This window comes from Falco rusticolus, chromosome 1, assembly GCF_015220075.1.
Source record: "Falco rusticolus isolate bFalRus1 chromosome 1, bFalRus1.pri, whole genome shotgun sequence".
In the NCBI taxonomy this organism is placed as follows: Eukaryota; Metazoa; Chordata; class Aves; order Falconiformes; family Falconidae; genus Falco; species Falco rusticolus.
The window spans coordinates 109,333,148-109,354,236 of record NC_051187.1 but is presented as its reverse complement, the minus strand read 5'-3'; the positions used below and the strand labels follow the sequence as shown (position 1 = coordinate 109,354,236).

At 40.8% G+C, this 21,089-nt stretch overlaps 1 protein-coding gene across 3 annotated transcripts in view; it reads right to left on the bottom strand.

The window, feature by feature from the left end:
• PTPN13 (protein tyrosine phosphatase non-receptor type 13) overlaps positions 1–853 on the bottom strand; it is a 126,540-nt gene extending 125,687 nt beyond the window's left edge. For all 3 annotated transcript variants that reach the window (XM_037395644.1, XM_037395652.1, XM_037395661.1), the window contains exons 1-2: positions 740–853; positions 371–482 (exon numbers count right to left, since the gene is read on the bottom strand). The gene's annotated coding sequence lies outside the window, so the exon portion shown is untranslated. The remainder of the gene's footprint in view (positions 1–370; positions 483–739) is intronic.
• Between the last annotated feature and the right edge of the window lie 20,236 nt (positions 854–21,089).

The window sequence follows — 21,089 nt, the reverse complement described above, 5'->3', positions numbered from 1 at the left end:
GAGCCCACACCACCCGCCGCGCTCTGCGCGGCCTTCCTGTCCCTCCTCCCGCGTCCCCCAGCCCGGCTGCCCCCCGGCCCTAGCGCGGTCGGGGCGCGGGCCCGTACCTCAGCATGCCCGCACGGCCCGGCGGGGGGCAGAGCCCGCCGCCCCACCGCAGGACCCGCGCCGCCGGCACCCCGTGCCCCGCGGCACAGCGGCCACGACAGTCGATGCCCCCCCACCCCGTCGGGGGAGGACGCCGGGAAGCTCCGCGGCCCCAGCCCCCACCCGCCACGAAGGATTCCGCGGCCCCAGCCCACCCCCTCCCCTGCCGCGAAGGGCTCCCCGGCACGCAGCGACAAGCGGCCTCGATAAGCCACGGACCTACCGGCCGGTTCTAGAGACGCCGCCGCTGGCGCATTCAGGGCGGTGATGGAGCTGAGAAGCCCGAAGCTTCGCCCTCCCCCGCAGCAGCGCTCGCTTAAGGCTGTGGTCGGCGCCTGCAAGGGAGCGCGGGGAGGCGGTCAGAGCGGAGCGGCATCTCTTCCCGCGCCGGCAGCCTGTTACGACGCCCTTCTCCCGCACGGCGCAGGGAGGGCGGGAGCGGCGGCACTCCCCGACCCGCGACTCGCTCGCTCGCTCGCCCCCTCCCTCCCTCCCTCCCTCCCTCCCTCCGTCCGTCCGTCCGTACACGGCCAGCCAGCCGCCAGCAGCCGTCCCCCCCCTCGACCCAGCTATCGCAGCCGCGGGTACCCACCGCGGCCGCCCGGCCCGCCGGCCCCGGCCCTCCCGGTGCCCGCTGCGCTCCGCTCCACCGGCCGCTGCCCCCTCAGGGCCGCCAGCAGCGCGGGGAGGCGGCCGCGCAGCCGCCCTCCGCCCCCGACGGCCCCGCCCTCCCTCACACCCCTGAGGCGGCGGGGAAGCTGCTGACACAGGCCCGGCCCCGCCTTCTCCCTCAGCGCGCGGCCCGGCCCCGGCCCCGGCCCCTTCCCGCCCTCAGCGCGCGGCCCGGCCCCTTCCCGCCCACAGCGCGCGGCAGGAGCTCGAAGGTAACTTGGAAATCACTTGAGAATCGGGCGGGAGAGGGGGAGCGGCTGCGCCGGTAACGGCGACCTGGCTGTGGCCCCAGAGGTGGGGTTTTTCGGGGATGACCTCCGTGCCGGCGGCTCCCAGCCCTTGGCGCTTACATTGGCAGCCTTGGCTCTCTGTCACGGGAATGCCGTGTCCTTCGTCCATCGCCCATCCCTGAGGGGGCTGAAGCCAAGAGCAGAGCCGCCCGTGAACGGGCGTGTGATTTCCCATCATTAGCCACGTTGTTCGGCGGTGAAATAGAAAAAAAAAATAATTTCACAAAGCAAACTTACACAAACAAAAGCGTTAATGGCAAAGTTTTTAAATACGGCCGGTTGTCTTCAGCCCGTCAGACAAATTGTGGTGAGGGAAAGGTCTACTTGGCTGGGTGGAAAGCTTTTTCTTAAAAATAAGGCTTCTTTTTCCACTTTGAATGTGCAGTCCACCGTGGGGACCCACTGACCACTTGTGCCGTAGGGCAGGGGATTCTCCCGGGAGTTCCTCTGGGGACTCGAATGAGCTCCCTCCTTGGTGGCATCGGACTATGAGAGGACATAGCCACAGGGGAGGAAAAGGACTTCTAGTTGCAAAGGATACTGTCACCACAGGTGTGACCCCAAATTCATGCTGTGTGAAAATGAACTTTTCCAGAACAATAGTCCAGAAGAATTGTTTCTATTAAAAAAAAACCCACAACATTTTGGAAACACTTCTTTCAGAATAAATAAAAAATGATCATTGTTTTTGCCTCGTTAACTGTTTCATAACTAAATACCAATTCCTTTGTACTAACAAAGTATTAAGGACTCAACATGAAAGCGAGCCTGCCATAAGTAATAGTGTCAGTGACTTTATATTCATAACAAAAATAAGGATGAGTAGTAGAACTAATTAACATTTTAAGAAGCTACAGTAATCTGAGATGTTGTTAGATATGCAATTTAAATATTATTTTCTTGTAATACAAGTTCCTAAAGTTGATAACTATCTACTTACATTTTAAGGTGAACTGAGTATGTTGGTATCCACATTTCCAAGAAGTGCTCGTTCTGATCCTTACATTTATACATGCCATGGCAAGGGCCCACTTTTCTCTACAGGTTAGTGTCTTAATGAAATAAGAATAGTTTGTCACGGATCTTGATGAGCTGTAATAGGTTTTATCCCTAAAGTGCACTCATGTCTCAGGTCAATTTTTAGTTGCTGTGTTACAGTATATTCTGTCTTTATTTGAAGATGAGGCACAGAAAGAACTCTTTGTAGGAATGTAGTTTTTGGCAAAGATACATATTTATTCAAATAAACAGAATGAGTAAAATGGGACTTACAGATGTGTTAAAACCCAGCGTACATAATAAGGCAATATTGTCTTCTTTATTAGAATATGCCTTTGAATATAGAATTTGCCTCCCCAAAAAAGCCACCTCTCTTAAAAGACTGCAAATTTGATTGTAATTTACTTTCCTCTAAAGATTTAGTTCCTTGTTCTTCATTCTACTAATGAGCATCTCTTTGGGACAGCATTTTCCTTAGCCTTGTAAATATATGTGAATACCTTAACAATTATCTCAGACTATTTGTTGGTTGTTTTTTTTTAATAAACATCTTCAACAAGGAAACTTGGAGCTTAGGATCAATGAAAAATAATTTCCATCTTCAACTACTGTGCAGTTTACAGGGATGCAAATACATGGAAAACAGTCATAACTTCAGAAATTTCTTACATCACTGACTAAAAAAAAGACATAACAGATTGTGCACAAAGACTGATGTCTTGGACTGCCTCCACAGTGGAAAAATGAAATGGCTTTTGTCAGTGGTACTTTTGCCATTTGTTGTGAACATGACATACATTTACTGCAAAGACTCCCATGCCAGTACTTAACTTAATAGATTCCTGAGAGTGACTTTTTCCTTAGCTGTTCAGATGAAGTTTCTATGCTAAACAGACTTACGAACTTTAGATTTGCCTCTGCAGAGGGTGTCTGGCAAATAAGTATACTCCAGTTACTCCACCATCAAAATCTTGCATCATTTACTCATACCTGTTTTCTTAGTGTAGTTCAACTTTGCTTAGGGAAAAAAAAAAACCCCACCAAATTACGTTATCTACTGTTCTTGTTGAAACTTCCTTAATAAACAGGTGTGCCTCTATGTCTTAAACTGGGGGATTCAAGAGGTCCTCTAAATTCCTGGTTTGGGATGCACGTCTGGCCACACCTTGAGTGTGTACTAGGACAAAAACTACGTAATCTAGAACCCTCCCTTAATCTCATGCTTATGGGTAACTGAGGAGCCAAAAACTGTGTGGCATGCTGCAGTGTACATGTAAAGGTCTAATTAGAGGAAGGCTAAATCTGACTGTTGACACTTTGCAACTAAGGAAAGCCATTAAAAAAAAAAAAAGTCCAACACAACTGCATCTCAAAATTCACACACAAGGCAATTCACCCACAAGTTTTTTGGCCTGCAAAGCACCTTCTTTTTGAGTTAGACTGTATTAGGGTATTAGGTTTTGCCCTTATATTACCTAAAAGATCCTAAGGAGACAACATGAGTTGCTCAGAGAGAAGCAGCAAAAAGAAATAGCTACCACAAAGATTAAATCTCTGAGAAAGATTAAGACTTATTACAGTGACTGTCTGGGATTTTCAAAAGCAGCAATTAATTTTGGGCATCTCCCAGTTTTGGTGCCCAAACAGGGACCTTATTTTCAAAAAGTACACAATAAGTGGTGTCTGAAGTTTGGCAGCTTGATTCAGAAATCCCTTTAGAGTTTATTAGCTATTTTATGTTCTTTGGCTAGATGACAGTCAAGGGACAGGGAGAACACAGCCTACAAACATTTGATGAGGCTGAATGCCAGTGAGAGGAAGTAAGCGTTTTTGGTCCCCATCTGCAATGAAATCCATCCGGTAGGCTAATGCCAGTGAGGTTTAAAGTGTGCTTGTTGGCTCTGTATCAGTACAGTTGCAGAAAAGAGGCCTGAAACCTATTTGGGAGTATGGCTACATATGTACAATGTAAAATGGAAAAAAGTTAAGATATTTTCTAGGAAAGTAGTTCCTACACTAAGACTTACAGCTCTTGAGTATAATCTTCAAGAAAATCTAATTTACAAGAGCTAATTAGCTTTAGATACTTAAAACCAGACTGGTTGAAAGAGTAGTAAATATACAGTAGAGAACAGTCTTGCCCAGACAGAAACTACTTGTTCGAGCAGGTCTTTTCTGCTTTTAACTTTGGAGTCTATCTTAATGAAGGTTTTGTTTGGGAGTATTACAGTCAAGAGTTAAATCAGAGCAGCGGAAGAGAGACGTTAAAATGTATAGGGAGAGTAGGAGAAAAGGAGTTGTTTTTATTTGAGATTTGAAATGAGTTGAAGGGTCACCGAGGCTGAGAAATACACAAAGGCTGTCCCAGACTACAGCCAGTTTTGAAGAAAAGGCTCTCTCATCAACAGTAGCTAGATTGTGTGGAGGGACAGACCAAAGTCTAGACAAGTTACAGGGGGGAGGGGGAAGTCACAGAGAAGAGATATTTTTTCCCAAAATTGTCATGTTTCTGTAATTCCATAATTGATGACTCTCGGCTGACCAAATTTTAAAGGCCAGGCAGACAGAATTTTGAATGTTCCTTTGTTGTAGCTCTCCGACATCTAAAAGCATTGTGTTTATCTTCAATGAATTTATTGCTCTACTGCTGCAATGCAGCTTAGCATCATCTTGTGTGCAAGTGCTGGTATGACTTCTGCTGAACAGAGTAACAGCTTCATAGTTTCCTTACACAGTGAATCACAGAATCATTGAATGGTTTGGGTTGGAAAGGACCTTAAATTAGATCACCTAATTCCAACCCCCCTGCCACGGGCAGGGACACCTTCCACCAGACCAGGCCGCTCAATGCCCCATCCAACCCGGCCTGGAACACTTCCAGGGATGGGGCACCCACAGCTGCTTTGGGCAACCTGTGCCAGTGTCTCACCACACAAGCCAGAAGGCTCTGACTTGTACAAATGACAGCTTTGTATTTTGCAGTCATCTTCACTACTCATATGTCAACAAGAGATTCTGCTTATCTATTGGCAAATGCTGTAATTTGGGGGTCATCCTTTATTTCTGTTTTTAATGTCACGCAATAAAAGTTGCATGGCAGTTTCAGTAAGTGTATGTCTGCAGGCCAGCAATCTAACATGCAGATCCAGCATTTACAGCTCACACACTATTTTATTACACTTCCAAAGCTATTGAAACTCCCAAGGCTATTAACATAATTTTCTTCTGCTTAATCAAATCTTGCTTCTCTAAGGTGATAGAAATGACCGGAAACTAAGTTTTTTATAATAATCCTTAAGGATTGCACAGTTTCGCCTTTTCTGACTAGTGAATGTGCATTTTCAGATGCATGATCTTAAACCCAATTGGAAAGGATGGGAACTGAATATATTAATTGCAGCACTTTTCATTAGAAGATAGCAAGAACAGTAAAAGAAATACAAACCAAGTTAACATAACCTGACTTTTTTCCAGAACTTTTTTTACCACTGATTCTCTTTGTTGACATGTAAGAGAATTTTTTGCAGTCATTGATAACATTCAGGGGGATGCTGGTTGCAGCAGCAGTGTAACAAACTCCCTGGTCCTGGAAATTATGCTTAGTATTTTCTTTATGCTTTTTATATTCCCAGTGCCATCTTTTCAGAGGCAGAACCTGGGTCATTGCATTTTTTGCTAGCAGCAAAACATACCTAAAGAGATGGCTGACATTACAGGTGATGAAATATCTTGATATCCATGGATGAAGAGATAATGATAAGAGACACTGATGCAAACATGTCTGTCAAATCATAAAATGCTTTGAAACAAACAGCAAGAAAAGGCTGAAGATAATAAGCTCCAGGGAAACAGAGTGAGAGAATCACAGAACTAAAGTAGTAGAATGCCTGTAAATACTACTAAAAGAACTAGCAGAGTCAAACGAAAACAAAAATAAGAAAATACATCCAATGTCTTAGACATACTGTACTCTTTTTAATGATGCTAGAATTTATTTCTACACTTAGCAAAATCTCTTCTATCTGTTTTTAAATCAATTAAGGGTATGATACTCTACAAGAGTTCTACCAGAGTAAATCCAGAGTAATTAGATTGAAATCTGTGGAATTACTCCAGATTTACATTGATGTTACAGTGATCATAACCTGAATCTATAGAGGACAATTACTGTTTACCCTACGTAATCTATAAACTACTGTAATTTACATTTCTACTCACATTTGCTGTAAAAAGCTATGTATTTGACCAAAAAGATGCTTTGTTCCTAAAAAATGCTTCTCTGTTCTTATGTAAGAATAAGGATTAATTTGATATACTTTTTAAAGTTGTACAAAACTGATCTTTTTAAAAGCTGTGTGCGGGGGTATCTGACTATAGTTTTTTACCTAATAAAAAAAAATTGTTTTCTTAAACTAAAGGGACTGAGTTCCACCGCAGAAGTTACAACCTTTTCATGCTGTTATGCCCACTGAAGTGGGTTACTTTTAATTTTACTGGAATAACTGTACATGCTTGTGCATTTGTGCAGGACTTCAGGACTTTACCTCACTTTCTTAATTGCTTACTATTAAGAAGCTGTCATGGTAATGTTACTGTTTTTGTAACTCATTACCAGTTAGTTTTTCTGCCATGGATTTTAAATCAAGTGTCTTTAAAAAAACCCAGACTTTTCGTTTTGAAGAAGAGAACTCCTCACACAGAGTAAATAGCATCCTTCTATTCTGGTAAATTTTATCTTCAATAATACGTATGCCAGCCACTCTAGATGACTTCTGTGAGAATTGCATGTGAACATCTGCAGAAGTTTCGCATTTACTTTGGCGATTAAAGGAATTATATTGATTAATATAATTATATAATGGTTTTTGGACACTTCTACTTAACTGTGTCTCGTTGCTTCTTTTAATAACGTTTTACAGCTTTGTTAACTGGAAATTATTTTTGAAGTATGAAGCAGATGAAGCAGTTTGTTGAACAGTCTTATGTTGTTGTTGTACTATATCAACTCGAAATCTTAACAGAATTTATAACAGTCATTAGTCCCAAAGAGAAATTTTTTCAGTACCCCCTGGCCATAAATTACTTTTAGAACAAGCAGAGATGGAAACCAGTCTGCAATAGAAACACATCCTTTGAAAAGTTTCTTGCTTCTAAAAGTCAGGTCATTGTTTAATCACTATAAAGGAAAACTTGATAATTTGGGTCAGCTGTTAAAGAAGTGCTTAATTTTCAGTTCTGGCTTTATAATCCCAATTATGAATTTTCATGTGTCATTCCATGCCTGTTAATATTTTGACATACGTAACTCCTGCCTCCTGAAGCTTTCAAAGCAGGTGGCTATACTGATATGCTGAATCTCACAACACATATGGAAAGGTAATATTATTCACATTTCAAAGAAAGAAGACTGACACATGACCTCATATGTTCAGGGTTATGCAGAAAATTTTGTACAAAGCACTGGAAGTTTTGACTTCCAGTCCCACGCACTTCCTACAGAAGAGCTGGTAGTCCAGAAGGAATCAGACTCCTGTTTAGTCTCTGGAGGTTTTCTTCTGGCTATGCATAGCAATAGTTACTCATCTGTTTTCACTTCACTACCTTTCATAATATGTCCTGTACTATTTTGAATTTAAAACATGCCCTTTTCTCCCTGCAACTGTGGAGATTGTTAGGTAGAAGACTATCTTATTTAAATTTCAAAGGGCTTCTTTGTAAAATACTTCCTTATGGTAGAACCACTAATTTATGCTTTTAAATAAAATCTTTACTCAGCATGTTTAGAAATTACAGGGCATTGCACACAAGGAGCATTTCAGGCTACATTTGCAACAGAATTCAGCATGTACAACTGCAGTCAGAGTGTAAGAATGTTCTGATCTTTTGAGTTACTTCCATTGTTCTGAGGTTGCAAGTCTTTGGCTCAACACTACTTTAACTAATTTACGCGTGCCACCTGAAAATCAAAGAAACTGTACCTCATTTTCTTTGTTTGGCAGCTTGTATTTTTAAGAACTCAAGCATAAAATGTACCGTATATACTTATCACATGACTAATTACAATCCAACTACTTTGCACTCCTGGAATGCATCTTATTATGTCAGTTACAATCAGTCATCGTCATTAACCATGCAACAATGACTGAATGCATTAATAGGAGAAATAGCAATACAGAGTGGACCAATGCAACAGCATGTGGTACTACCTTCCCTTACATAGCAGCATTAAATTCACAAGCTCTTTATACATCCTCTTTCCTCAGTTAACTGTGGCAGTCCATAGCATATCATCAGTGAACAGAGACAGAGGTACATGCCAAACTACCACATGTTCCTGTATCATGCATCCAAGACAGCACGTACACCCTGAACAGGTAAGGAGAATTCAGGCCTTAGCTGCTCCTTCTGCCTGCTTTTCTCCCCACATAAAGGTTGCTGATTGAAAGCAAGAGCTACTGGGGCTAGATACATGGCTAACAAACTGGATATGCATTGCAAACATCAGAGAGTTTAGCTGGAATTTGAGTTGCTGGGGCTGAGCTGGTTGGTTGCTGGGGGCCTACGGGCTTGGCAGTGTTAGGTTTATGGTAAAACTCAGTGACCTTAAAGGTCTTTTCCAGCCTAAATGATTCTACGTGCATGGGAGGACTGGGTGTAAAGCCTGTGACAGGAAAGCAGAGCTGTGTCAGTGTGATCAGAGCATGGGTTGGTGCGACAGGCTGAGGAGCATGTCAGGGAGCTGTCAGACAGACGCTCATTTGGTAACAAGGCTCCAGGCACAGTGCTTGTCTGCCACATCCACAGCAGCTCTGAAGGCAGACACACCCATGATAGACATAGAGTCGGAGAATGGGAAAGTCTCCTAATTCCAGTGTCTGCTGTGTGTCTGGAGAGCATAATCTGTGCCATGAGATTTGAGTGATGAGAAAACAGAGCCATCAGTGAGACGTTATCTGTCTTTTGTTACCGCTGGTGCAAAGAATAATCTTGTTCTAAAATAATAGTCCTCAAAGAAGCTTTTTAAAGTGTTTAATTCCCATTTAGGCAGAAAATGTGTAATTTTTCTCTGTTTCTTGTGCTAGGATCTGATTGTGTTGCCTACATCTCTGTGTAATTTATCCCATTGCATGGAAACAGGAAATAATTGTGCCTCAGGGAAAGCACATTTATTGTGAATGCAAAATATGTCAAAGGGGTATATTCAAATCATACAGCATGCCACGAGAGCAAGTCATAACCACATTACCAGTCAAAGCTGGAGAAAAAAATTACGTATAGAGGTTGTCATTAATGGAGTGCTCTTATTACTTGGATTATACTATTGCATAACTACAAATAATACTTGGTCCTCTGTGATACGTATCACACAGTAGGTCTACCTGAGGTCAGAATTAGAAAACTATTATTTACAGAGAAAAATATTGGCATATGTTTTTCCACAACGTATTTTCTGACCCTCATGTACCACAATTCCATAGAGAAGTACTTTGACAACTTCAAGAACAGCAGACTATTTCTGGACTTGGGAACGGAGCAATAGTACATTTTCTTGTTACTGAATTTTTGTGTCCTGTTAAGGAAAAGCTGACCCTTCTCCATCTATAGGTTTGCATAGAGATAGCCCATTTCTGTAATGACTCTTGTTTTTTTCTGACTACCCAGTATTTTGTTTCCCTGCTGGTGGATGCTCTACTCTTTCCTTCATCTTTCCCCAGCTGTGAACTTTTCATTTAAGTGTTCAGAGATTATTCTTCCTTAGTAGGGACACATTGTGCTGTTTCTACAGACCATCAATAGTGAATGGTCCTCTAGAGAGCCAGCACCAAGGATTTAGGTGATCCAGAGCTCCATACCCATGTGGTAGACAGCAGTTGTCTAGTGAATAAGAGCCTGCAGTCAGTAAAGGCAAGGTGTGAGCTGTCATCACTTTGACAGCTTCCCCCGAGACTGAATGGGCACATCCTTCTGTGTGACAGGACTGTATTTAGCCAAGGATGAACTGGGAAAATCTAAGAAGTCTAATATAGACGTACCTGTAATTCTGTGAGGCTGGCCCATTAAACAGTGTTTGCCTGGCAATCTGGAAGATGCAATTACTGTAAAGGTTTGAGGGAGTCATAATTTGTAAACCCATGGAGATTCTTGACTTGAAAGCCTCATAGACAGAGGCAGAAGCTGACCAGCTTTCATGTAACTATTAGGAAGAAAAAGGAAGAAAAAAGCAAAGTGAAAGTAAATTAATAGAGGGTGTCTAGCACCTGCTATTAATCTCCTGTTTTGAAAAAATAATAATAAAAAAAATACTCAGGGGAATGCATCCAAATACAGTGTGACCAAGTCTATCACTAACTTACCTAGTTTATATGACAGTTTAAAATGGGGCTTAAGATAAGGGGGTTTAGCGTGTACTACTGGGTCAGATGCTGGCCCAGAGCCTGAGCTGGCTGCCTTTGGGGAGCAGTCTCTTTTCTATTACAGGAAACTATTTGGTGTAAATGATTTCCTTTACAACTTTTAAATAGAACCATTGTCTCCGAGGCATATCAGGCAGAGATTTAAATAAAACTTAACCATATGTTATGTGCATGCAGGAAACAAAATATGAAAAAATGTATTTTTTATTTCTAATTTTAATGTGAATGAATTTATCATTGCTAGATAGCTGAAGGAATGCATTAGATATGAAATCACCAGAGGAAAATAACCACATTCTTTAGGTTGTGTAAGAGTAGGAGTAAAAAAAAAAATTACAGAAAATGAATTTATCTGCAGATCACTGAATTTTTTTTTTTTTAATTTTCACAGTTCCTGGGGAAATATATCAGTATTTCTAAACCTAGTCTTTAAGATTTGTATTTGCTGCTGGTATGACTGCCTTATACCATTACGAGCAGTGTATTCTATATAAGTAAACCTGACAAGTTCCATTGTTACATTGTCATTTTCCTTTCTTCTAACAAGGAGCAGACGTGACATTACTCAATTTTAATGTGATTCAACTGTCTTCTTTTTGACAGTAGGCTAGTCTGTGTCAGCAATGCTTGAGAAACTTACCTGGTGAGTGGAGCATTAGCTCAAAGGTTTCTGAAGTATTTAGCTGGAGAAGCCTGCCTTCCGATTTATGACTTCTCTGCATGTAAATTGTGAACTTATTTTTTAAGTGGTCTGATCAGTAGGGTGTATAAACAAACATGAGCCTGTGGATGGCTCATGTTCGTTCAAAACAAGTATAGTTTGGTTATTCAGTCTCTGGAATTATTCAAGCAGACTAAGTGACTTCATACCCAACCCAAATGCTGTGGTTGCTCTGTCATGAGTAGGCAACCCAAATGTGGGGGCTAAAAGCAGATATACATTGCAAATAAGAAAACCCAAGATTTTCTTGCTTGTTGGGCCCTAAATCTGAGTGCTCTGAGTATCACTATGCATAAAATGGTACACAGAAAAAAAGTACTTACAAAAAGAAAATAAGGGAGGACACAGAGCAGTCTTATGAAGTAATTTTGAAAAGACAAAAAAGGAAGAATTCCTTCCAAAAGTCCACTGTGTGGGCGGGTATTTTTTCTTCTCAAATCCTTTGTAATCAAGAGTTGTCTTTGTGTTGCTTAGGCAGAAATAAAAAAAAAACACAAACAAACCTGTAGGGAGATCTTAATAATTTTAAACATACCATATACATGAGCCATCAAAAAATCAGCAGTCATTTGATCTGTACACATTAACTTCCTTTTGATCCACTCCAATCCAGACCCAGGGTTTTCCGTTATATCACTGTACCTGCAGTCTTCTTCCCTGGTGTCAATTGACATGGTTCAGGAGACTTCACTGGAAGTGAGAGATAACTGACTCACAATTGATGTCCCACATGCAGTAACAGCGTCATCTGCTTTTGGAACTTAAACACTTAAGAAAACAAACTTACCCATTGCAGTAGCACATCGTAATTTCCTGTCTTGCCTGTCTGCTATTCTGTACTTAGACTCTGTCCTGACAGTCCTATATAATCAGTGCTTTCTTGCAGCTTTCCTAAGAATTTGCAGATTCAGGGAAGTTAGAATTCTGTGGCATTACCACACTCTTGCTCCAGGGTGGGCATGAGATCACTTCATTCTTGGTTGCCTTCTTACCATTTCTGTGCCCAACTAAAACCTGCTGTTTGTGTGTTTGTAATTCTCTACTGACTTGGTTCACCCTCTGACCTGAATCATCCTGTATGTTTCTACCCACCGGCTCATCTCTTCCCACCTCTTTTCTGTCCTGCTCTAGCTGGGAGTTGCTTTCACCACAGTGCAGTATCCACTTTACTTTATACATAGAAGAATTCAATTTTTAAAGCAGGGTTGGGTTTTTTTATTTTTAAGTGCATTAGTCTACTCCAATGCCAGCATCATTCGTCTTTTTCCTAACTAATACTTCCAATGTTCAAATATGGTATGAAGCAGAGGAAGCGTAACAAGAATTATTTTGTTTTAGAAAATGGTATGCAGTTTGTTTTTTCTCTGGAGGGAGATGTTGCCAGTAAGATAATTTACTGATCTGGCCGCAAATACACTGAAGTCAATGAAGCTGCACTGATTATGCCTGCTAAAGCTCAGAGTAAATTCCTTGTTACCATTATTTCTGTAATTATTACTGAAGAAAGGGTCCACAGGATATTTTTTATGACAGTGCTGGAGTGCTTTCTATGTCAGAATACTAGCAAAACAGTCATCCAAAAGCAGGTATTTTAGTGTACTGCCCACTTGTAACTGGCTTAACACTGTAGATAATCCTTTCTGTCTCAGAAACACGCTCTACTGCAAAACACAGACTGTTCCAGAGATACCTTAAATCAAGTGACTTACATGTTCAAGAAAACAAATCTGAAACTAATCTGATTTTGTTAGTGTTATCTTGGCAATGCTGCAGAACTGAAATGTATTTTGTTACGCAAGGGGCTGCGGTCTGATGTGCGTCTTTTCTGCTCTAAAGAAACTAGAGCAGCTCCCTTTTCACCCTGGGCTGCTTCATTGTTAAAGCAAATAATAAACAAAATCAGATAGTCCAAGAAATGCACTTGAAATTAGCAGTTAAGAAAGAAATTAATCTTTCAGTCTAATATTTTGCCATCTGCATGCTTGGGTGTTAAGCCTATTTTATATTTCATATAATATGCTTCAAGTACTTGCAGCAGAGCGACAGTTTCTTGTCAGAGCTGGCACACCATTAGCATGGATGTTGTGACCAAAACCTCTGTCTCCTTCAAAACACCAGAACAGACAGATTTCTGGAACAGCATGTTTCTCCCCAGAGTCTCTGATCCTGTAACGCTATTTAAATAAACAAATGAATGTGACAGAATCTCTGGAATTATTTATACAAAATACTTCTGTACATGTATTTTCTCTGTACCATCTTTTACTTTCTTTGTAATTAAATTTACCTTCAGTCTCTTGCTATCTCCTGCATGCTTCAGCATTCACAGAAGAGTTAAACAATAGCCAATCTCTTACCTCTATTTCTACTTTCTGTAGAAATGCAAGCTATCTTTTAATAATTGATAATAAATTAACATCTGGCTTCACAGGTGCTTAAATACAGGGAGGGAGGCCCATGGAAATTTTAATTCAGACTGTATGAGGGATAATAAAAAATAAGCATCATCAGCATAACACAAGTTCCTTAATGGACATCTTAGTGTTGTTATTTGTGACATCTTTAATAATCTCATATCTCTGATAAAAACAGGTGGAGAAGAAGGAAGTGATTAATTTTCTGCACATGACTTTGAGTGGAGATGTAGCCATCCCAGGAAGTTTAGCTCCGAACATAAGAAACTGAATTTGCAGCTTGTTTAAGGTGTGCTCGCAGATGGCCAGTCCTGATTTGTAGCAATCCTACCAAGACAAATGAGAGTCACAGGGTGTTACAGATAACAAGAGCTATAGCATTTATGCAAACAGCCAACCTCAAGGTATGGCAGCATTCATAAGACAATAACATATGAAACAGGAGCACACTGTAGATAAAAAAATGGACATCCTGACATCCTAAAAAAATTAAATATATATATATATAATGTTAGCTATTAAAACAATAGGATACACTGTAGTTGTGCTATTTGTGCCAATGGATAGGTCCTTGACTAAAAATAAAGATGTAAATAATTTTATAGAAATCTAATGTCAATATAGAATGTGTTTCAGATTTCACTCCATAAAACCTGATTTAATTTTTATCACTTGGAAGAAATATGCTGCTGGTGGTGAAACTTTGGAATACTGATGGAAATGTTAGACGTTTCATTTGCATCTAGTATCCTAACCAAAACTGTAAGATAACAAATGGCCAAGATAATAAGTGAAAAGCACTTCACTTTAAAAAAAAAAAAGAGTACCTTCCTATTGCCATTCTAATTCAATCTCTTTGAATAAAGATTACAGCTTTGTATAAGAAGTATTTATGAGGAATATCTGGAGGAAAATCAAGATTTTCCTTCAGTGCTGTGGTTGTAAATGGATTTGAATTGTTAGAGATACAGTGCTAATCAAAGCACTAAAGTAAGTATCATTAACATTTTTATACATTCCTAAATGCTGAAGTATTAGGAAAAAAAAAAGAACCAGAATTAACCCTGGCAGTAAATTGCTTGTTCAGTGTATTATTCAATCTTTAATGCTCTTGTCAAGGAAGTGGCTGAAAATATTATATCACGTCAAATGTTTACCCCCACAAGCCTGAGTACACACCACAGTACAGAAACAAACTACATTAAGGATCTCTAAATTGCAAGGTAAAGGTTTTTTATTTGCTTCACTGTTCTCCAGAGCGCGATTGCCAAACATGACTGCACTGCATTTGGTAACAATTCCCTTGACAAACAGGGTTTGAGAGGTGAAAATTTACGAAGCAGTTCACACTATGGTTCTGATTCCAAAGACTCGCTTTTATTTTCAATCACATACATATAATAGTTATTCATACAGAGGAACTTTAAAATCTTGAGCATCTTCTTGGTTCTTCCTTCTACAAAAATATAATTAGTTCAGGATAGGAGACATAGGTGAGTCATTTCCTGAAATTATTATACTTTTCTGACAAGTCTGGTGGTGCTTGGATTTGAAATTTAGGGAGCAGAGAAGGCTGTCAGACTCTTACACTGCACTGCTGTAGAGAAACGGTGCATTTAACACTTTCTCACAGCAGAATAAAATCAATCAGTCACAATCAGTACAAAAGAAAAATGAGCCAAAACAGCTTGAGCTGCTATTTATTTACTTATACAGGAAATAATTACATTTCGTCTCAGCAGATAAATGGTTTCTTTCTCTGCCTCCACCTGTCTATAAGTTTTGACCTTGATTCTGACCTCCTTGTTCAGCCAAATCTCCTCTTAGAGAAGAAGGAGTTTTTGCCTGAATGAGAGGTACAGCCTTGGACCCGTGTGAATATTGTTGGTGAAGGAGAATGTACACATGGGGTCTGTGGTGCAGGAATGACTGCAGCAAGTACCTGAGTCTCCCTTTCTCTTTGAGGTCTTAACTCTATACCACTGTGACGTCCGTGACTGAGGTGAGGAGGAGACTGTAATGCATCACAGTAGTAAACTCTGCTCCTACAACATTTTTGTCCTGAAAGGGGAGGACAGCGTTTTAGTGTGTGAAGAATGTGGAGGGAAAGAGTTAAACTTTAAAGTGTACTTGAAAGGATAAAAGTATGCCACCCACACTTTTATCACTGATCACATTAGTTCTTTTAATGGCTGTTTTAAGTCCTGTTCAGCTGAATAACAGTAATTTTCTTTTCCAGCCTTAGGAGCTGCCTGCTGTAGTCTTTTGTTTTAAACTCTCTGAATCGGTAGGTCAGAGCCATGTGAGTTAGAAGAGGCCTCCCACGGGCAAACCAAATACGAGCTCTTAGCCTGTGTGACAATAAACATTCCATTTCGCATTATTGAAGCTCACGGAAACCATCATGCACCAACTGAAGCAAAGCCTACTAGTCCAATTATTTGACATCAAAGGCCACAACGCCTAAACCAGCAATTGCTTTCAGAACACTGCAGAACTGGGGAGGTCCTCCTGGCATGAAGAGGAATGTTGGGGAGTCTGCTGCTGCTGCTCTGCAGTGCAAAACCAGACTGTATTCACACGGTGAGACAATGTGCTGACCATCCCCAGCTCTCCATTATTCCCTACCCTGATGGGCATGCATGTGTGTGGGTATTTCAGCAGTAATCTTATACAGGGTTACAAAAGCCTGGCACTCCAACAGCACATGTGGTATTGAACCGACTTCTGACCTGCGCTGAAGGTGGAGTTCTGATTTGGTATTATTTACAACTGTCTGCTTACAGAGACACTGTTTCCAATTAGCAGGTATTACTTTGTTGTATCGTGCCCATTAAATTTGGTATTTCCTAAAAGAAGGATGACTGTAGCCGCCATGGGCGTAAGGCATTCATTCATCAGTTCAAAACACTGAATACAGCATCAACAACTGAATTGCTTACAGTGTCAGAGCTGTTTCAACCAGCTGCTCAGCAGTCCAGTAGTGTATTGGGTCATTAGTGTTGGTTATTCACACAGCTTGGCTGGAACGATTGTTCCACATTCTTAACAACCTGCTTTATTTCTTTCAACATAAAACCTCCTAAAAACAGCCTGCATTCTCACATAAAGACTTAAGTAATTGCAAAAAAAGCCGCTACAGTAGATTAGTTTGTTACTATTACTGAGACAACTGTACTCCTTAATAGTTAAAAGAGTGAAAGGAAGAGAACGTAAAACACCCTCTGCACTGTAGTGACCTTGGGGCAAGTCTATGGCCATATTTCAGCATTGTGTTGTAACAAAAAAAAAAGAAAGCTGTTGTGCCAGAATTTTTCCAGGGATATTTCCCCCAAATACCACACTAATTTGAATCAAATGCTTCCTATGTACAATATCATTTACTTTCCTAACTAGCCTTTGAACATATTAAGCATTGTGATATGATTTACACATACATAGCACAGATAGTAAATAATTGAAACTTGAAGCACCACCTGATAGAAACTCATTGCCCGAGATAGGCCTTACTTGATTCTGTTTTACAACAAATTTGGTAAGGAAATATTTTCCGTTTAGCTTGGTGAATTAATTGCAGTTTTTCAGTTAGTTGCTATGTTGTTATTGCTCTGACTTCTTCTCCACGAAGAAAAAAAAAGTGCTTGTGTGCACTTACTACATTTTGTAGCTGTTCCCTGCATATTAACTGTACATCACCTACACCATCAAATCAATGAAAATATTAATTCTTGGCATGCACTTCACTATGAGGTGCAAAGTTATTAGCTCCTCACAGCAAGAGGAGCAAGATTGCAGTGTTGATGCAGTAACATTTTTTTCTTTACTTGTAATACACTTCTTACAGGCAATGCAGCAGGAATTTGGATGTAATCATAATTTTAAGCAGCTTCTCTGACATAGTAAAATGAGAGAGGTGATAATTACCGAATGCTGTTATCTTTAAGAGAGCTCATTTCCTGACCTGATGGCGTAGCCCCTAATAAATAAATGCACTAGAGCTTAAAAACAGGAGATACAAACTGTACTGCTTGGCAAGATGAATGTTTTCTAAAACATTACAGTGTTTGCTCTGTGTGGGAGCATCAGGTTCAGTTTATAGATCTAAAGGAAAGTATTTAGGAAAGCATAAAGCAGTATTGCTCATGTAGTCATGTGTGGTTTCTTTCAGTGTCAGTGTGCCACTCCTGACTGTTTCCACTGCTAAAGAAGTTGTTATAGAGATAAGGACTAATTAATAGTACGACAAGGTTGATGTCTCCATAGTTTGGTGGTACTGGTGAGACCCCACTTGGAATACTGCATCCACCTCCCGAATCCTCAGCACAGGAAAGATGTGGACCTGTTGGAACAGGTCCAGCAGAGGGCCACAAAAATGAGCAGAGGGATGGAGCACCTCCTCTATAAGGAAAGGTTGAGAGAGTTGGGGTTGTTCAGCCTGGAGAAGAGAAGGCTCCAGGGAGACCTTATTGTGGCCTTTCAATAATTAAAGGGGGCTTAGAAGAAAGTGGGGACAAACTCTTTAGCAGGGCCTGTAGCAATGGGACAAGGGGTATAGTTTTAAACTAAAAGAGGGTAGATTCAGGTTCAGGCTATATATAAGGAAGAAATTTCTTACAATGAAGGTGGTGAAACACTGTAACAGGTTACCCAGGGAGGTGGCAGATGCCCCATCCCTGGAAACATTGAAGGTCAGGTTGAACAAGGTTGGAGCAACCTAATGTAGTTGAAGATGTCCCCATCTCTTTGCAGGGGGATTGGACTAGATGACCTTTAAAGGTCACTTCCAACCCAAACTATTCGATGATTCCGTGATTGTTCCTGGGTAACATGGCAGATGTTACAACATTACACACCACGCTGGGCATAAGACTTGTCTGTCTCCAAAGAAAGAAGCACAGGAAACGGGGTCAGTGACAGATTCAGATACCACAGCAATCTTTTTCTTAGGGAACTGTTACCCTTACAGATGTGTAATTAATTCTTCTCCAGTTTCACTACATACATTTCCTTTTTTAATCCGTACTACCTCAGTAAGAATAGGTGGGATGGCTGGAGAGAGCCCATATACCATGAGGACAGAGTCCATCAGAGTCCTCACAGAACAAAACCCAAGAGATTAGCAACATCTTTCTGCTTGGGAATTGCTTTGTGTTAAATATAGTTTAACTAGATTTAGCACAGTAATTTAACCAGAAAAAAAACTCCACGCAGATTCCAAAAAGTACTGTGGTATGGCAGAAAGCTCCATCTTGTTTTTAATATTATCAGAAACTGAAAGAAGGTTTAGTTCAGAGAATGCCTTTCTGTTAAAGGGGGCATAAAAATAATAAAAAAAGAAAAAAACTAGGGCAGAAGTTTGCAGAGAAAAGAACTTAACACAAAGCAATTTTCCAGCACGGTACTGGTGGCCAATTGTACTGCTGTCTGATGGCTGAGCTATCTAAAGGGAAGAGAAATCTGCTTACGTAGCATGTCTATTTGGACATATTTTTGTTGCTCTGTTGGAAGAAGTTTTCACTATGTGATTTCAAGTTGAACACAAACCAGTTGAAAATTTGCTGAAGGTAAATGCCTAAATTCTTTGTGGCCTTTTATTTCCAGGACTCCAAATAGTTTTTAAGAGATCGATGGTGGCCAAATCTACCCACAGCCCAAATCAGTTTAGCACGACCATCATCTGTCCCTCGATTCTGCTCATTTGACCATCTTTCTTGTCTTCCCCTGCTACAGGGAGTGATTTACGCACATTCATACACAAAATTTATCGGAAAACGAAGAAAATTAATGAAAACTTACTGAAAATGTAGAATTATTCTTTGTCCAAGAAACTCTCCAGACCATCAAGTACACGATGAACTGTCCAGGGTCAGTCTTGATGGAGAAGAAATGCAACAGGTAGATGATTCACAGGCTGAGGGGTTCGCCGAGTTTTGCTCTTGCTGGAGCCTTCAGCACATTTTTGCCGTTAGGTGGCACTCTTCACCTGTATCGCGCGTCTTCCTTGCTGAAGGGAGCTGTGTGATAAGGACTCGGATCTAACACAGAGCAGAAGCTGGAATAACCATGGTCGCCTTCCTCCATCAGCTTTAAAAGAACTCTTTGCACTGCACACTCTGATTCCTAAATTATTTTTTTTTTCCTCCCTGGTTACTGGATGGTCCTGTGGACTGGTTGCAACACAGTGCAAATTTGATGTCGAATCATGGTCCCTCTGGATTCGTGTTACATAACAATGGTAGTGAATTTTTGCAGTACATATGAGTGTTTACCTTTGCCTCTGCACTAAAAACTCTGTTTAAAAACCCCATGCTAAAACCAACCGACAACTTGGTTATCCTATCAATTTGCTTAGGCTAGTAATTATGGCCAAAAAGGGAAATTAAAATTTCCACTGTATATTTCAGAAATCGCACAACACTGTTGGCAAATAAATTATTTTAGCAGTACATGCTGCAATTTCATTGCAGTGTCCACTAACCCTGTCTTGTGCTTGTGACAAAACGGAGTCAGAAAGCTAAAACTGATGAGTACAACTGTGCTGAAACTTGGCCAGCATTCTCCCACTAACCACCCGTCTGTGGTCAGCAGCATAGTATTGTCTTGCAGTGTTGTTCAAGGAGATGTTACTTTTCTCGTCTCTGCTGAAAAAAAAAGATGAGAGGTCTGCACACTGACAAAAATTACTGTTTTCCTTTATGCAGACAATCATAATAATCCTTCAACTAACTGACATTTCAGAACGACATGCACTAAAAATCTTGGAGTACTCCTTCTCTGAGAGCACAGCTATGCATTCTGATCCATTACATAGCATTGGGCTTTTGAAGATAATTTGGACAGTGTTTTGGCTGCTTGGAATTCTGAAATTCAGTGGTATTAAGACATGAGTTTTGATTCCTGGACTATTTCTCATAATGTTCATTGATTCTAAAACCAGAGCTTCATCCTTCAGTCCACTCAGTTATGTGCTGGGCCCCAGAGTACTTCCAATTTTACTGAAGAGAGCTTTTACGCATACTCCGAATTTACCTGTGTTCAGGCCCTGTTAATTCTGGATTCAGGCTGATGTTAAAAAAAGTCTCCATTCCCCACCGAATACCTACATCCACAAATCTTCCCCTGAAAGGCAGACTGCTCTGTGGAAAACAGGTGCGAGGTGGACGCATTTAACAGCACCCTGTGGCGACATACTCCAGGACTGTTTTTACTTTTGCTATTAGGGTACTTAGGGTAATTATTCATGCAAAAAGGAAGAAAATAAAAAAGTGAACATTATTTAGCATTCTGATGAGAACATTGAAAACATATCCTTTCCCTTCTGAGGTGACGCAGCTGAACTGAAAAGGCCAAGAGCAGGAATGTCATCTAGAGAATGCCGAGGACAAATCCAGCAAAGCATAAACATATCTTCCAAGACAAAAAAATTCCAGAG